The sequence below is a fragment of the Choloepus didactylus genome, chromosome 10, assembly GCF_015220235.1.
Source record: "Choloepus didactylus isolate mChoDid1 chromosome 10, mChoDid1.pri, whole genome shotgun sequence".
NCBI classification, from domain to species: Eukaryota; Metazoa; Chordata; class Mammalia; order Pilosa; family Megalonychidae; genus Choloepus; species Choloepus didactylus.
This window is the reverse complement of record NC_051316.1, coordinates 54,954,164-54,969,276: the sequence shown is the minus strand read 5'-3', so window position 1 is coordinate 54,969,276 and position 15,113 is coordinate 54,954,164. Positions and strand designations below refer to the sequence as shown.

The following is a 15,113-nucleotide window of genomic DNA, read 5'->3' as shown; positions in this document are numbered from 1 at the left end:
ACTAGAGACTGTAACTAATAGAATCATTGTATTATGCTTCCTTTAATGTAACAAAGGTGATATACCAAGGTGAATGCAGATAAGAGGGGGGGATAGGGGAGGCATGTTAGACACTTGACATTGGTGGTATTGTCTGATTCTTTATTCTACTTTGATTTAAGGTTATTTTTCCTTTTGCTGCTTCCTAGCTGCATTTTTTTGTTTCCTCTTTCTTTTGCCTCTCTACTTTCTTTGACTCTCCCTCCTGCCTTGTGGAAGAAATGTAGATGCTCTTGCTTAGTATGAGCAGAATGTTCAATTAGGATGAACTTAAATGTTTGGAAATGAACAGGGGTGTTGGTAGCAAGATGTGAGAATAACTAACAGTGCCGAATGGTGTGTGAATAAGGTGGAAAGGGGAAGCTCAGAGTCATATATGTCACCAGAAGGAAAGTTGGAGGTCAAAAGATGGAAATGTATAAAACTGAATCCTATGGTGGGCAATGTCCATGATCAACTGTACAAATACTAGAAATCACTTCATGAACCAGAACAAATGTATGATAATACAATTAGAAGTTAATAATAGAGGGGCATATAGGGAAGAACTATATACCTATTACAAACTATATACTACAGTTAGTAGTATTTCAACATTTTTTCATAAACAGTAACAAACGTACTATATCAATACTAGGAGTCAACAATTGAGGGGGGTTGGTTAGGGATAGCGGAGATTTAGAGTTTCCTTTTCTTTTTTTCTTTTTTCATCTTTCACTTTATTTCTTGTCTGGAGTAATAAAAAGTTTCTAAAAATTGAACAAAAATTAAGTGTGATGGATGCACAGCTGTATGAGGGTACCCGGGGGCAAGTGATTGTACACTTTGGATCTTTGGATAATTGTATGGTATCTGAACAATCTCAATAAAAATGAAAAAAAAAAAAAAGTAATGGTAAATTATGGTTTTGGAAATGCAATGTATAAAATTTAAATTGGTGACAAATATATAAAGGTGGGAGGATGGAGGGGTTAGGAACATGGTTTATGTATGCTATTGAAGTTAAATTGGTGTTTTGGTTTGCTAAAGCTGCCGGAGTACAATATACCAGAAATAGATTGGCTTTTATAAAGGGGATTTATTAGGTTACACATTTACAGTTTTAAGGCCATACAAGTGTCCAAACTAAAGCATCAACAAGAGCATACTTTCACTGAAGAAAGGCCGATGGCATCCGGAACACCTATGTCAGCTGGGAAGGCACATGGCTGGTGTCTGCTCCGGAATTCTGGTTTCAAAATGGCTTTCTCCCAGGACGTTCCTCCCTAGGCTTCAGCTCCTCAAAAATGTCACTCTTAGTTGCTCTTGGGGCATTTGTCCTCTCTTAGCTTCTCCAAAATGTCTCTGTAAGCTGAAGCTCCTCTCTCAGTGCCTGTGCATTCTTCAAAGTGTCCCTCTTGGCTGTGGCAAGCTCGCTGCTTCTGTCTGAGCTTAAACAGTGCTCCAGTGAACTAATCAAGGCCCACACTGAATGGGCAGGGTCACACCTCTATGGAAATTATCCAATGAAAGATCTCGCCCACAGTTGAGTGATCACATCTCCAAGGAAACATCCAGTCAGAAGTCTCCAACCCAGTCAACAGCAATATGTTTCCTGCCCACACAAGGCTGCATCAAAGATAATGGCATTTTGGGGGACATAATACATCTAAACCAGCACAGGCAGGATTGCATCTCCATGGAAATAATCTAATCAAAAGGTCCCACCCACAATTGGGTGGGTCATATCTCCATGGAAACAACCTAATCAGAGGATCCCACCCACAACAGATCTGCCCCCACAAGAATGGATTACAAGAACATAACAGATTCAAACCAGCACAATTGGTATCAAATCACACAAGACTGTTATAGATTTAAGATGTTAAATTTAAGCCCCATGGTAACCATAAAGAAAGCATCTGAAAAATGTACACAGAAGGAAGTAAGAAGAAATCTAAATTGTTCACCTCAAAAGATCAACTAAATACAAAGGTAGGCAGTAATAGAAGAATTAAGGGACAAAAAAAAAAGTATGACATAAAAACCAAATAGCAAAATGGCAAAAGTAAGTCCTGCATTATCAGTAGTTACTTTAAATGTAAATGGCTTAAACTCTCCAGTCAAAAGGCAGAGATTGGACACTTGTATGGCAGGATGGTTATAAAAGCATGACCCAATTATATGCTGTTTACAAGAAACTCACCTTTACATCAAAGACAGGAATAGGTTGAAAGTGAAAGGATGGAAAGAAGTATTCCACCCAGATAGTAACCAGAAGAGAGCTGAGATGGCTATGCTATTATCAGATGAATTTAACTGATTGTTGCATCTGTGTTGCCTAGGATAAATAAAAAGGATTTGTATAGTTAATTAGGATATCTGATGGAATAATCTATGTTTCTAAAAATAATTTTTAACTAGATTTGTGAAAGATCACTTGGTGGGGATGTAGGAAAACTGCTCTGTGGCAGTGCATTGACAACTTTGCATGTATCCACATAGGCAAGGTTTAATCTCAGTTGATTTAAGTCTTGGTAGAACACCCTGTGATCCCTCTGGAACATGAGAGCATGGGAGGCCTATGATGAGCTGTTTCAAGGCCATTTCTCACCTGCTTCCCTATTTTCGCTAGAAGCTACCATGACACAATTTTCTTTCCCAGGTTCTGACAGGTTATAAGGGCGTCTGCCTTGAAACACAACCCTCACTCCACCATCTCTCCACTCCCCCCACCCCGCCCTTTGTCCTGCAATTCCCTCACCCTACCCCCTTTTCAGGTTACAGCTGCATGCTATAAAACTGCTTAGCTGCAGTAGGAAATCGGCTAGTCAGAAACAGCTCCCTATCACCAATGTTGCATTATCACCTGTCCCCTTTTGTTTTGGTGTTGTCCAACGGGACAAGGAAAATAGGGAGTTAGCATCCTTGCTCATCTTGCCATTGCTGTCTATATAAGTAAAAAACTGTCTAAATCTAAAAAGGGTTCATAGTTTCTTTATCAGCTGAATCTGTCAGTTTTGCTTGACAGCAGTAATGATAAATGCTCTGCACCCTTCCATGTGAATTCTTGTGAGAAAAGACCCAAAGGTATGGGTCCCTTCTCCTCCATTTCAGCTTAGATACTAGTTAAATTAGAGTGATTATGGATTTTGTTTGTTTAAAAATAAGGCATTCTTGCGATGATTTTGCAACAGACTAAATCTAGGCTTGAATTGTTGAACCTGCTCCCTGGATCCTCCCTGGAGAGTCATATGGGACATCTATTTGCAGGGGAGTGGGGTAGGGTTTATGTTACTGCTATTATTTTTAACCTTGATTTTTCATTCATTAACCATTACACAGCCTTTGAGGGGAGGAAGACCAATTGATTCAACATTTAACTTCCTAGATCTAGTTTGGAAAACATATTCCCACTTGGTGTTTTAGGAACGAGTACTGTAAATGCCCATTTAATCACATATACTTTTTGAAAGTCGTCTTTCCTTTCCAACCTTGAATAGATTCAGTATTTGATGAAACTCATGAAAGTTAGTGAAATCGGACTTGTCTCACCTCTTTTCTAAAGTGTACTATATATGACTGTTACTTTTAAGGAAATTTGTTTGCCATTTGCTAATTTTTTGAAGTTCATTTCTAACTTCTTTTGATAATGAAGAAAAGTATTGTGCCTTTTGAAATAAACCGTATGGGATGAGTTCATAATTAAAATTTTTTTTCTTTTAAGAAAATATCTAGCAATCAATCTGCATTTTCCATATATGTGATGTTCATAAATATAGTTGTATATGCATAAATATATTTGTTTATCTACATATATTATACTTCTTAACACTCTGGAAGAACACACAAGAAATTAGTAATAGAGGGGGTGACTGCTGGAATTGGCATAGGAATTGGGCAGATGTAACAAGACTGGGGTTCAGAGGAGGAAATTAGACTGAACATTTTCCGTGTATATCTTCTTATAATTTTAATATTTTACCATGTGAGTGTGAAACCTCTTATATAACAAATTTAAAAATAAAATGAATTCTATTATTTAAAAAAATTGATGACTCTTAGAAAGGTTTGAGAATGATTTCTTTATATTGTCTCAACTAAGTAAGTTTCTAGAATTCAGTTCAAGTTAATAAGGAAGGCAACAGGTCAATTTATAACAACTACAAATAATACTTTGATCTGTGGACCAGAGATGAAACTTTGAAAGAAATACATTGCCTTGAATTGCAGTCCCAAGAATAGCTTATCCTGAGGGCTAGGCAGAATGGGGAACGGGCAGAATGGTAGGTGACAAGGTCAGAGAGGAAAGAGTGGTCCTTGCTTTTGTCCTGTGGAGTGAGAAACAACTCCTTTGAAGCATCAACTCAGATTGAAAAGTCCTCTCCCTTTGGAGAGTCTTTCCTTTGCCTAAACTCCATGGCTATTAGCTTCTCACCAAAGAGTAAGGGTCAGGAGCCTACACACTGTGGGTCATGACTTCTGTTTGAAATTAAGATTTATACTTCTCTGTGGCCTGATTTCTTTCACTTCCTATAGAATCCAGCTAATGAAACAGTTTTATTATCAGTTAATTCATGACAATTCCCTCATTCAGGATATATGGTAATTCTTTCACCATCAACAGTTGTGCCAGTTGTGCCAGATGTTGTTCACCATCAACATGTATTATGTCCCCCCAAATGCCATTATCTTTGATGTAATCTTGTGTGGGCAGACCTATCAGTGTTGATTAGATTGTAATTCTTTGAGTGTTTCTTTGGAATGTGCCCCACCCAGCTGTGGGTGATGACTCTGGATAATTTCCATGGAGGTGTTGCTCCGCTCATTTGGGGTGGGTCTAAGTTGAGTCACTGGAGCCATATAAATGAGCTGACGTATAGAGGGGACTCGGTGCAGTTGTGAGTGACATTGTGAAGAGGAGCCACAGCCAAGAGGGACACTTTGAAGAAAGCACAGGAGCTGCAGATGAGAGACAGTTTGGAGATGGCTGATGAAAGCAGACTCTTGCCCAGAGAAGCTAAGAGAGGACAAATACCCCAAGTGCAACTAAGAGTGACATTTTTGAGGAACTGCAGCCTAGAGAGGAACGTCCTGGAAGAAAGCCATTCTGAAACCAGAACTTTGGAGCAGACGCTAGCCGTGTCTTCCCAGCTAACTGAGGTTTTCCGGATGCCACTGGCCATCTTCCAGGGAAGGTACCCGATTGCTGATGTGTTATCTTGGACACTTTATGGCCTTAAGACTGTAACTGTGTGACCAAATAAACCCCCTTTTATAAAAGCCAATCCATCTCTGGTGTTTTGCATTCTGGCAGTATTAGCAAACTAGAACAACAGTGTTCTCAGTCAACCAACTAAATATGGAAGAAGATCATTTGAGGGTCATAGAAATTCAGGGTCTTCAGGGATTTGACATTAATCAGAGGTCAGTGTGTGCAGAGCACTCAACACATGCTAGACATATTGAGGGGTGAGCCTACTGGTATCAGGAGCTGGCAACCCAGGCTGTGGCTCTTACAGTAATTGAGCCAGTGAAATGCTCACGGAGACTGATTAGTCCAAGATTGCTATCCATCTATAAAACTTGCTACTTCAGACTGTGAGGACATAGGGTTTCACTCTTCCCTTTACCCCAGTTCATCATCCTCCAGTTCCTAGCTACCATTTACTGAGCACTTACTGTATGCCAAACACTGTGTTAAGCACTCAATTTACCTTATATTTGTGGATATAACATAATGTAGAGGCAGCAGGGAAACCTAGAACAGATGGAGAGCCAATGGAAAAACCCTAAAATAATTTCCTTTAGATACATCGACATAGGTTTGGTCTCTGTGCAGATTTCAGTGATCTCTTTGTCTTTTTTTTTTTTTTTTTCTTCTTCTCTCCTAGAGATTTCTTTAGGTCTGAAATCAGAATCAGTCTACAGGCTCCCCCCATTTCAGTCAGCCTGAGTACCGACTATTTCTCCTCCTCCAGCCTCCATGTCTTTGTTGTTGCTGTGCCCGGATGTCTGTTTCCTTCCTCCCAGTTAAAATTCTTCTGGTCTACAATGAACATATATAAAGTTCATATTTTTAAAAAAATGCAATAAACTGTTTTCCAAAATAAAAACAGAGAGTAACAAATGTTACCTTCTCACATACCATCCTTAGAGACAGACACACCTCGGTTTAATTCTTGATTTTGCGACTTCCCATCTGTGGAAACTTGCCCAGGTTCCTTATCCTCCTTAAGACTCAGTTACCTCTTCTGAAAAATGGGTATCATAATAAACATCTAACAGGGTATAAGTGAAATTGAATAATCCATGTAAACTGTTTACCTCAATACCTTCCATATAGTTAACCTTCAATAGATGACACTTTCTTCCCTTTCACTGCTCACCCAGAATTAGATAATTATTCTTTCCTTTGCATCTGATAAAACTTCACTTGTATCACCAAAATGGGCAAGTCACACATTCTGCCTTTTACTGTGGTATTTCTGTAGCTTGTCTTACTTCCCTCTTAAAGACTACAGTATCCTTAAGGACAGAGGGTTTCTTATAATGCATGATACACTCCTTCCTTACATCCCACACCCCCACTTCACTCCCCATTTACACAAATAGTTCTATGTTCTTAGTAAATACTTGCTTAAAACAAAATTAAAATTATAAAAGCTGGGAGGAGAGAAAAAAATGAAGAGATGAAATAAAAAAGACTTGTATTAAACAATTTATTGAAGTCATCAGAAGGATTCAGGAAGATCAGCAACCAATATCCACCACATGTGCCCCTCTCCTCCAAATTATAGTGAAAAAATATAGCATGTAGTTTTTTTTTGTTGTTTTTTTTTTTTTAAAGAAGGTAAAAAATATTGCAGGAAGGGATCTGGGAGGGCTAGGGTTTTAGTGATTGGTATTAATTTGCTCCATTTCTCCCCTAGAAGCCCCATGGGTGTTTGTCTCTTCTAATTTGGCTGCCTGGCAACTAGGTTCCCAAATATCTCCACTACCAATATGTTTCGATCACCACCCACAAATCGGAAGTCAGGAGGAAGGTACCACTTTCTCTAACAACCAGCTAGGCTCAGGGATTGCAGAAGAACCTTAATTTGCAATTCAGAAAATCTTGTCTAAAATCTGCCATCTAGTGTGAGCTCTGTAAAATTACATACTTTTGGACACATTAATCCTGTGGTTACCACTGAGGCTTTCATCATGAACATCAGTTTTGAAATTTTCAATTATCAAACAAAATTATCAAACAAAAGTAGCATTAAATTTGGTTTCCCACAGGCAAATTCATAGAGACAGAAAGCAGATTAGAGGTTACCAGGGGCTGAGGGGAGGAGAAATTAGATATTATTGCTTAATGGGTTCAGAGTTTGTTTTAGATGGAGAAAAAGGTTTGGTAATGGATGGTGGTGACGGTATTACAAAATTGTGAATGTAATTAATGCCACTGAACTGTACACTTCAAAAATGGTTAAATGGCAAATTTTATTGTATATATGTTACCACAATAAAAAAATAATTTTTGGTTTCCATGATAGATCTAGATATGGATATGCAAAATAGAAAGAGCTTTTGATAGCATGGTGAGGTAGTATTGAAAACTTTTCCATAATGACATAAAAACTTGTCTCATGAATTTACGTAATTGCTGACAAAATCGCTCTTTTTTTCTTTTACAGTCTTGTTAGAGTTTCTTTGATCTTCTGAAAGAACCAGCTTTTGGTTTTATTGATTTTTTTCTATTTTTCTGTTTTCAATTTCACTGATTCCTGCTCTTTATTATTTCTTATCTTCTGGTTGCTTTGCATTTATTTTGCTCTTCTTTTTCTAGTTACATAAGGTGGAAGCTTAGATTGTTGATATAAATGCTTTCTAATATAAGCATTTAATACTATACATTTTCCCCTAAAGCTGTTTAACTGCATCCCACAAATTTTATTATGTATTTTAATTTTCATTCAGTTTAAAATATTTTCTAATATTTTCTAATTTCCCTTGAGATTTCCTCTCTGGTCCATGAATTATTTAGAAAGCATATTGTTTCGTATCCAAGTGTTTTGAAAATTTCCTGCTATCTTTCTGTTACTGATTTCTTCATCTGATTTCAATTCCTTTGAATTTATTAAGATTTGTTTTATCACCCAGTAAATGTCTAACTTGGTGAATGTTCCATGTACAGTGGAAAAAAAAGTTAATTCTGTTGTTGTTAGTTGTAGTGTTCTATAATTGTCAATTAGATCCATTTGTCTGATGGTGGTGTTCAATCTGCAATACCTTTGCTGAGTATCTGTCTAGTAATTCTATCAATAACAACTGAAGAGGGCTAAAGTCTCCAACTGTAATTGTATGTTTTTCTGTTTCTCCTTTCAGTTCTGACAGTGTTTGTTTCACATATTTTGAAGCTCTGATGTTAGGTGCCTCCACATTTGGGATTGTTGTGTCTTCTTGGTGAATTGAGCCTTTTATTATTATGTAATGACCTTCTGTGGTAGGCAGCTTCTGAAATGGCTACCAGTGATACCCACTGTTTTAGTTTGCTAGGCTGCTGAAAGCAGTATACCATGAAATGGGTTGGATTTTAACAATGGGAATTTAATAGCTTACATGCCTACAGTTTTGAGGCCGTGCAAATGTCCAAATCAAGGCTTCATCAAGACAGTGCTTTCTTCCTGAAGACTGACTGTCAGTGATCTTGGACTCCTCTGTCACATGGCAAAGCACGTGGTAGCATCTGCTGGTTTCTCCCTTCTCTTCTGGGCTTCATTGTTTTCAGCTTCTCGCTTCTGTGGCTGTTTTTCCTTTTTCTCGGTATTCATCATGTTTATAAAGGACTCAAATAAGATTAAGACCTACCTTGGGCCAACCTTAACTGAAGTAACCTCATGAAAACCTGCTTATAATAAGGTTTACACACACGGGAATGGATTAGCTTTAAGAACATGATTTTCTGGGGTACATACAGTTTTAAACCATCACACCCACCTTCTGCTACTCACAACCATATGAAATCCTCTTTCTTTGGACATGAGCTGGGCATGGTGACTTGCTTCTAATGAATAGAACATGAAAAAGGTGATGGGTTGTCACTTTCAAGATTAGGCTTATAAGAGTTTTTAGTGTTCTGTTTTTTGGCTCTTCTCATGTGTTTGCTCTCATGATGTTTGCTCTCATGATGTCATGTTGTGAGCTACTGTATGGCAAGGCCCACATAGAAAAGAATTCAAGACTCCCCCTGAGTACCTCTTTGTTGCTCAGATGTGGCCCTCTCTCTCTCTAACTGAGCCACCTCGGAAGGTGAACTCACTGCCCTCCCTGCTACGTGGGACCCGACTCCCAGGGGTGTAAATCTCCCTGGCAATGCAGGATATAACTCCTGGGGATGAATCTGGACCAAACATCGTGGGATTGAGAATATCTTCTTGAACAAAAGGGGGATGCAAAATGAGATGAAATACTTTCACTGGCTGAGAGATTTCAAGTGGAGTTGAGAGGTCACTCTGGTGGACATTCTTATCACTATATAGATAACACCTCTTAGGTTTTAATGTATTGGAATAGCTAGAAATAAATACCTGAAACTACCAAACTCCAACCCAGTAGTCTGGACTCCTGAAGACGACTGTATAATAGTGTAGATTGCAAGGGGTGACAGTGTGATTGTGAAGGTCTTGTGGATCACACTCCTTTTGTCTAGTGTGTGGATGGATGGTTAGAAAAGTGGGGATAAAAACTAAATGACAAATAGGGTGGGATGGGGGGATGGTTTGGGTGTTCTTTTTTTACCTTTATTTTTTTATTCTTATTCTGATTTTTTCTGATGTAAGGAAAATGTTCAGAAATAGATTGTGGTGATGAATGCATAACTATATGAACGTACTGTGAACAGTTGATTGTATACGATGGATGACTGTATGGTATGTGAATATATTTCAATAAAACTGAATTTAAAAAAGAAAAGAAAAAAAAAGAACTCAAGAGAGGCCTCTGGCTACAGCCAGTGATGAACTGAGGCTCTCAGTCCAAGAGCTGGGGACATGGGATCCTGCCAACGACTATAATGAGCGAGCTTGGTAGTGGGAACTTTCTTAACTGAGCCTTCAGTAGTGTTCAACATCATATAATTGAATCATGCTGTTTTAATCCATTCTGACAATATCTATCCTTTAATTGGTGTGTTTAGACCATTTACGTTAGCATGTTATTGATATTTTAGATTTTTATTCCTTATTACTGCTTTATTATCTGTTTTCTATTTGTTTCCTGAGTTATTATCTCCTCTCTTTCTCTTTCCTGCCAACTTTTGGGATTTTAAACAGTTTTTGATATTCCATTTTAATTTATTGATTGTATTTTTATAAAAATCTTTAATTTATTGATTACATTTTTATATCTCTCTGTGTTCAGTTTTATTTAGTGTTTTCTCTAGAGATTATAATGTACATACTTAACTTTTCACAGTTTGCTTACAATCTTTCTTTCTTCTGAGTATATTTTTATTTCATTGTTATTCCTGAATGAAATTTCCATTGGATATAGAATTCTGAGTTGCCATCTCTTTTCTTTCATCATTTTAAAAAGGTTATTCCTCCTTCTGCCTCCACAGTCATTTGAATCATTGTTCATCTCTAAGGAATGCATTGTTTTTCTCTGGCTGTTTTCAAGATTTTCTGTGTCTTCAGTTGTTTGAATATGATTTGTTTGGGTGTGACTATCCAGATCATTGGGTTTATCTATTTGGTGTCTGCCAACCTTCTTGAATCTGTAGGTTATTGACTTCTGCCAAATTTGGGAAACTTTTATTTGTTTCTTCAAATAATTTTTTGTACTTAATCTTTCTCCTCTGTTTCTGAAACTCTGAAACTTTGGTATTCTCCACAGGTCCTAGATCCCCTGTTCATTTTTCTTTAGTCTTTTTTCTCTCTGTTGTTCAGTTCAGGTAATTTCTGTTCATCTGTTTTCAAGTTCACTGGCTCTGTTCTCCATTATTTCCATTCTATTGTGAGATTTTAATTTTAGCTGTTGTATTTTAGCTCTAAAAAGTTTAAAAATTTCTATTTTGTGCCTCTTGATAGGTTTCTACTTCTTTGCTAAGACTTTTTTTTTAAATGAAGAATAATAAAGTTTTATTTCAGGAATTTGGGAAGAGTTAAAATTTGAAACAAATCAATGTATTTGGCCACATTAACAGAATAAAAAAGTTACATTATTATTTCAGTAATTACAGAGAAAACAAGTTGAAATTCAATTTCCCATTCAGTACCAAAAACTTTATAGTAAATTAACAACAGAAGGGAACTTCCTAAATTTGGTTCCGTGCATCATAACAATAAAACATACATCAAATACCATGCTTAATGGTAAAATATTGAAAGCCCCTTCTCCCCCACCTAACAATCTGTAGTTAGTCAAAAGTACTCACTATTAACATCGGTGCATCCTAGTATCAAGTAAATGTTCACAAGAGAAGAAAAGGAATGAGAATGCAGAAAAATAGAAGGTCAAAGGGTAGAGACTTGGTACAGATGAGCCTCAGGGCAAGGGGCACTGCTCAGATGAGGGTGGGGACAGCAGAATGTTCAAGAGCTCAGGTGACGCAGGGTCATCGGGACTGCACAGGTGCAAGTATTGAAATATGGACAAAGGGGAGTAGGAAAGTAATATTTAGAGAAAATGTAGATGGGAAAGCCATGGTTTGTGACATTTTAAAAGGAGACAGTGCCGGCCTTGTAGTCTAAGAAAATCCCAATGCGGTGAGGGGGTACTGACACGGAAAGGATCAGGGAGGCGAAGGTGTCCTTGTAATCTCTATACTTGTGCTTATACTGTAACCCGATCACCCAGTAGCCACCCTGAGGGTGAAATCTGGGGTGGATATTCTGATTCTCAGCATACTGGTTGAAAGGTAACGTAGGCCCCACTGATTCACTGCACACCCCTAGGACCCAGGCAGTCTTCTTGGCCACATCAACCCCCCAGTGATGCTTTCCTGAGGAGAAATGCTGGAAGCCCAGGACACTGGTGGCACAATATTCTTTCAGATAGCAAGGCTCATACATCTTAGCACCCACAAATCTCACCTGTCTCCGGTTTTTAGACAGGACAAGATTTAAATTAGCCGTGTGTGGATTCAGAGTCACGTCCATCCAGTAGCTTTGGACATCTGTCAGCTCTCTAAACACTCGCAGCATCGTTTTCAAATTTGGGACTCGAAATGCACTCCTCAGCTTGTTGGGGAGAGCTTTAGGCTTCCTCAGGGTCCAGAACTCACTCCTTGTCATGACATCACTCACATCCAGCAGCAGCTCCATTGCAGACCCCTGGCACTGACACTCCAGATCTGAAATGAGCTCTCTCAGAGACTGCTCTGCTGGGCCAGTTCAACCTCAGCTTCTTCTGTAATACTAAACTCCTTCCTCTCTTCCTTCTCCAGTCTTTTCAGTTCCCACTGTTCCTCTTTATCCAGGATGCTTCTCCACTGATTAAACTCTGTCTGGATCCTGTGTCTCTCAGGCTCTAGCTGATTCTTCCAGGTTGCCCTCCTCTCTCTGATAACAGCTTACAGATTCTCAGCATCCTGCTGCTCTTTCCTCAGTTTCTTCAGAGACTCCTGGAACTGTTCCTGGTACTCATGGGCAACTTCCTCCATGAGGAATGTGTGGTGACCACGTTGCTCCTGAGACCGCTCCCAGCACTAGCAAACGACCTTCTTGTCCTCCTTACAGAAGAGCTGGAGTTTTTCTCCATGGTGTGCACAAAGAATTAACTTTGGCTGCTCCCCTGGGCCTAACACTACCTCCCTGAGTCTCTCCACTATGTTGGCCAGATGTCAATTGGGCCGGAGGTTCCCAGGCTGGTAGCTGGTCTGGCACACAGGACAGCTGCTTTCCCCTTCTTGGCTGATCTCTGATTGCCTGCTGTTCCCTGTGATGCAGGCTTGGCAGAAGCTGTGGCCACAGTCTATGCTCAGGGGTTCTGTCAGGAGGTCCAGGCAGATGGGGCAGGTCACCTCATCTTGTATGTCCACTGGTACTGCTGAAGTCATCGTCACTATCTCCTGGCTCCTGCCTGACCTGCCCTGACTTTGGAGATGCTTCCTGCTTCCAGAATTCTGGAATCTGCAGCCTGGATCAGAGCCAAAGGTCTGCTGCTGCCGCTGTCGCCACTAAATCTGAAAGACACTGCTAAGACTTTTTATCTTTCCATTCATTTCAAGAGTGGTCACCTATACTTGTTGGAGCTTTTTAATAATAGCTGTGTTAGAGTCTTTGTCAGATAATTTTGACATCTGTGTCATTTCAGTTTTGGCATCTGTTGATTGTCTTTTCCAATGTGAGTTTTCATATATCAAGTAATTTTAGATTGTATTCTGGACATTATAAGCATGATGTTATGAGACCCTGGGTCTTGTTTAAATCCTATGGAGTATGTTATTTTGTTTTAGCAGGATATTGACCCAGTTTGGTTTAGATTACAAGTTTCAGCCTTCTGTTGGTGTGGTTTCCATGTCAGTTCCATTTTCAAAACCTTAGTAGTGCTATTTGGATCTGTCCTGCTTGTGGGTCACATAGTAGCCAATGTGGAACCTGGGAAGGTATCAATTTCTTGTTAAAGCTGTGAAAGATTTTGTTGTGCTATTTATAATCAGATCCATGCATATCCAGGTTGGGGTTGAGCCTAGGAGTTCATAAAGAGCTTTTTGGAATCACTTTCCCAATCTTTTCCTTCTCTGTGGTTTCTCCTGTGCTTTTCAGCTGCCTGCTCCTTTTCTGGTCCTCTGACCAGAATTTTGGGTTTCATTTAACCTGCTCTGCTGCACACTTTCCCTGAATGCAAACACATCCAAAGCCAAGTGATGGGAAGAAAGAAAGATAAAAAAAGGCAATCTTTTGTACCTCAATTAGAAAGGAAAGTTCCCCTCCCTCAGTGCTATGTCCCCTACCACTGTCACTCCCAGAGACCCCTTTCCTTCTTCACACTTTCCCTGGATGCAGACATATCCAAGACCAAGTGATGGGAAGACAGAAGATAAAAAAGGCAATCTTTTGGACCTCAATTAGAAAGGAAAGTTCCCCTCCCTCAGTGCTATGTCCCCTACCACTGTCACTACCAGAGACCCCTTTCCTACTTCACTAGCCTGCACTAGAGGGCTTCTCCTTGAGCTCTCTCTAACCACACAATGTGTCATTTCAGGTTTTGGACTTCATTGATATGAGAAAAAAAATGGTAAGGTCACCTCCACTTCAGTGGTGCTTTGAATTCTAGTTTTCTCCAATTTGCCTGATATTATTTACTTTTCAGAATCCCCAGATAACTTCTCTGTCTATTCTGTCCAGTATTTTTAGTTGTATACAATGGGAGGGTCGAGTGGGTGTGCTTATTCCTTATACCCAAGGTGTCATTTTTATATGCTGCCTTGATGCATACTTGTTGAACATCTAGTACCATGTAAACTGACCAATAATGTTAATTTCTTTTTCCTTAAACCCAACCCTACATCTTTAACTGGGTGAAGTATGAAACTACCTTCCAGACTCCCATATTATAAAGTATCATGGAGATTTAATTTTTTTAAATTCAGTTTTATTGAGATAGTTTCACATACCATACAGTCATCCATGGTGTACAATCAACTGTTCACAGTACCATCATATAGTTGTACATTCACCACCCCCATCTATTTTTTTGAACATTTTCCTTATACTGGAAAGAATCAAAATAAGAATAAAAAATAAAATTGAAAAAGAACACTTAAACCATCCCCCCCATCCCACCCTATTTTTCATTTAGTTTTTGTCCCCATTTTTCTACTCATCCATCCATACCCTGGATAAAGGGAGTGTGATCCACAAGGTTTTCACAGTCACACTGTCACCCCTTGTAATCTACATTGTTATACAGTCATCTTCAAGAGTCAAGGCTACTGGGTTGGAGGTTGGTAGTTTCAGGTATTTACTTCTAGCTATTCCAATACATTAAAACCTAAAATGTATTATCTATGTAGTGCGTTAGAATGTCTTCCAGAGTGACCTCCTGACTCCATTTGAAATCTCTCAGCCGCTGAAGCTTTATTTTGTTTCATTTCGCATCCCCCT

General features: G+C 39.0%; 2 pseudogenes; both read right to left on the bottom strand.

The window, feature by feature from the left end:
- Nucleotides 1-6,015: 6,015 nt before the first annotated feature.
- The window catches only part of LOC119545199, a 41,453-nt pseudogene continuing 32,355 nt past the window's right edge, over nt 6,016-15,113 (bottom strand).
- LOC119505000 lies at nt 11,598-13,125 on the bottom strand (annotated as a pseudogene).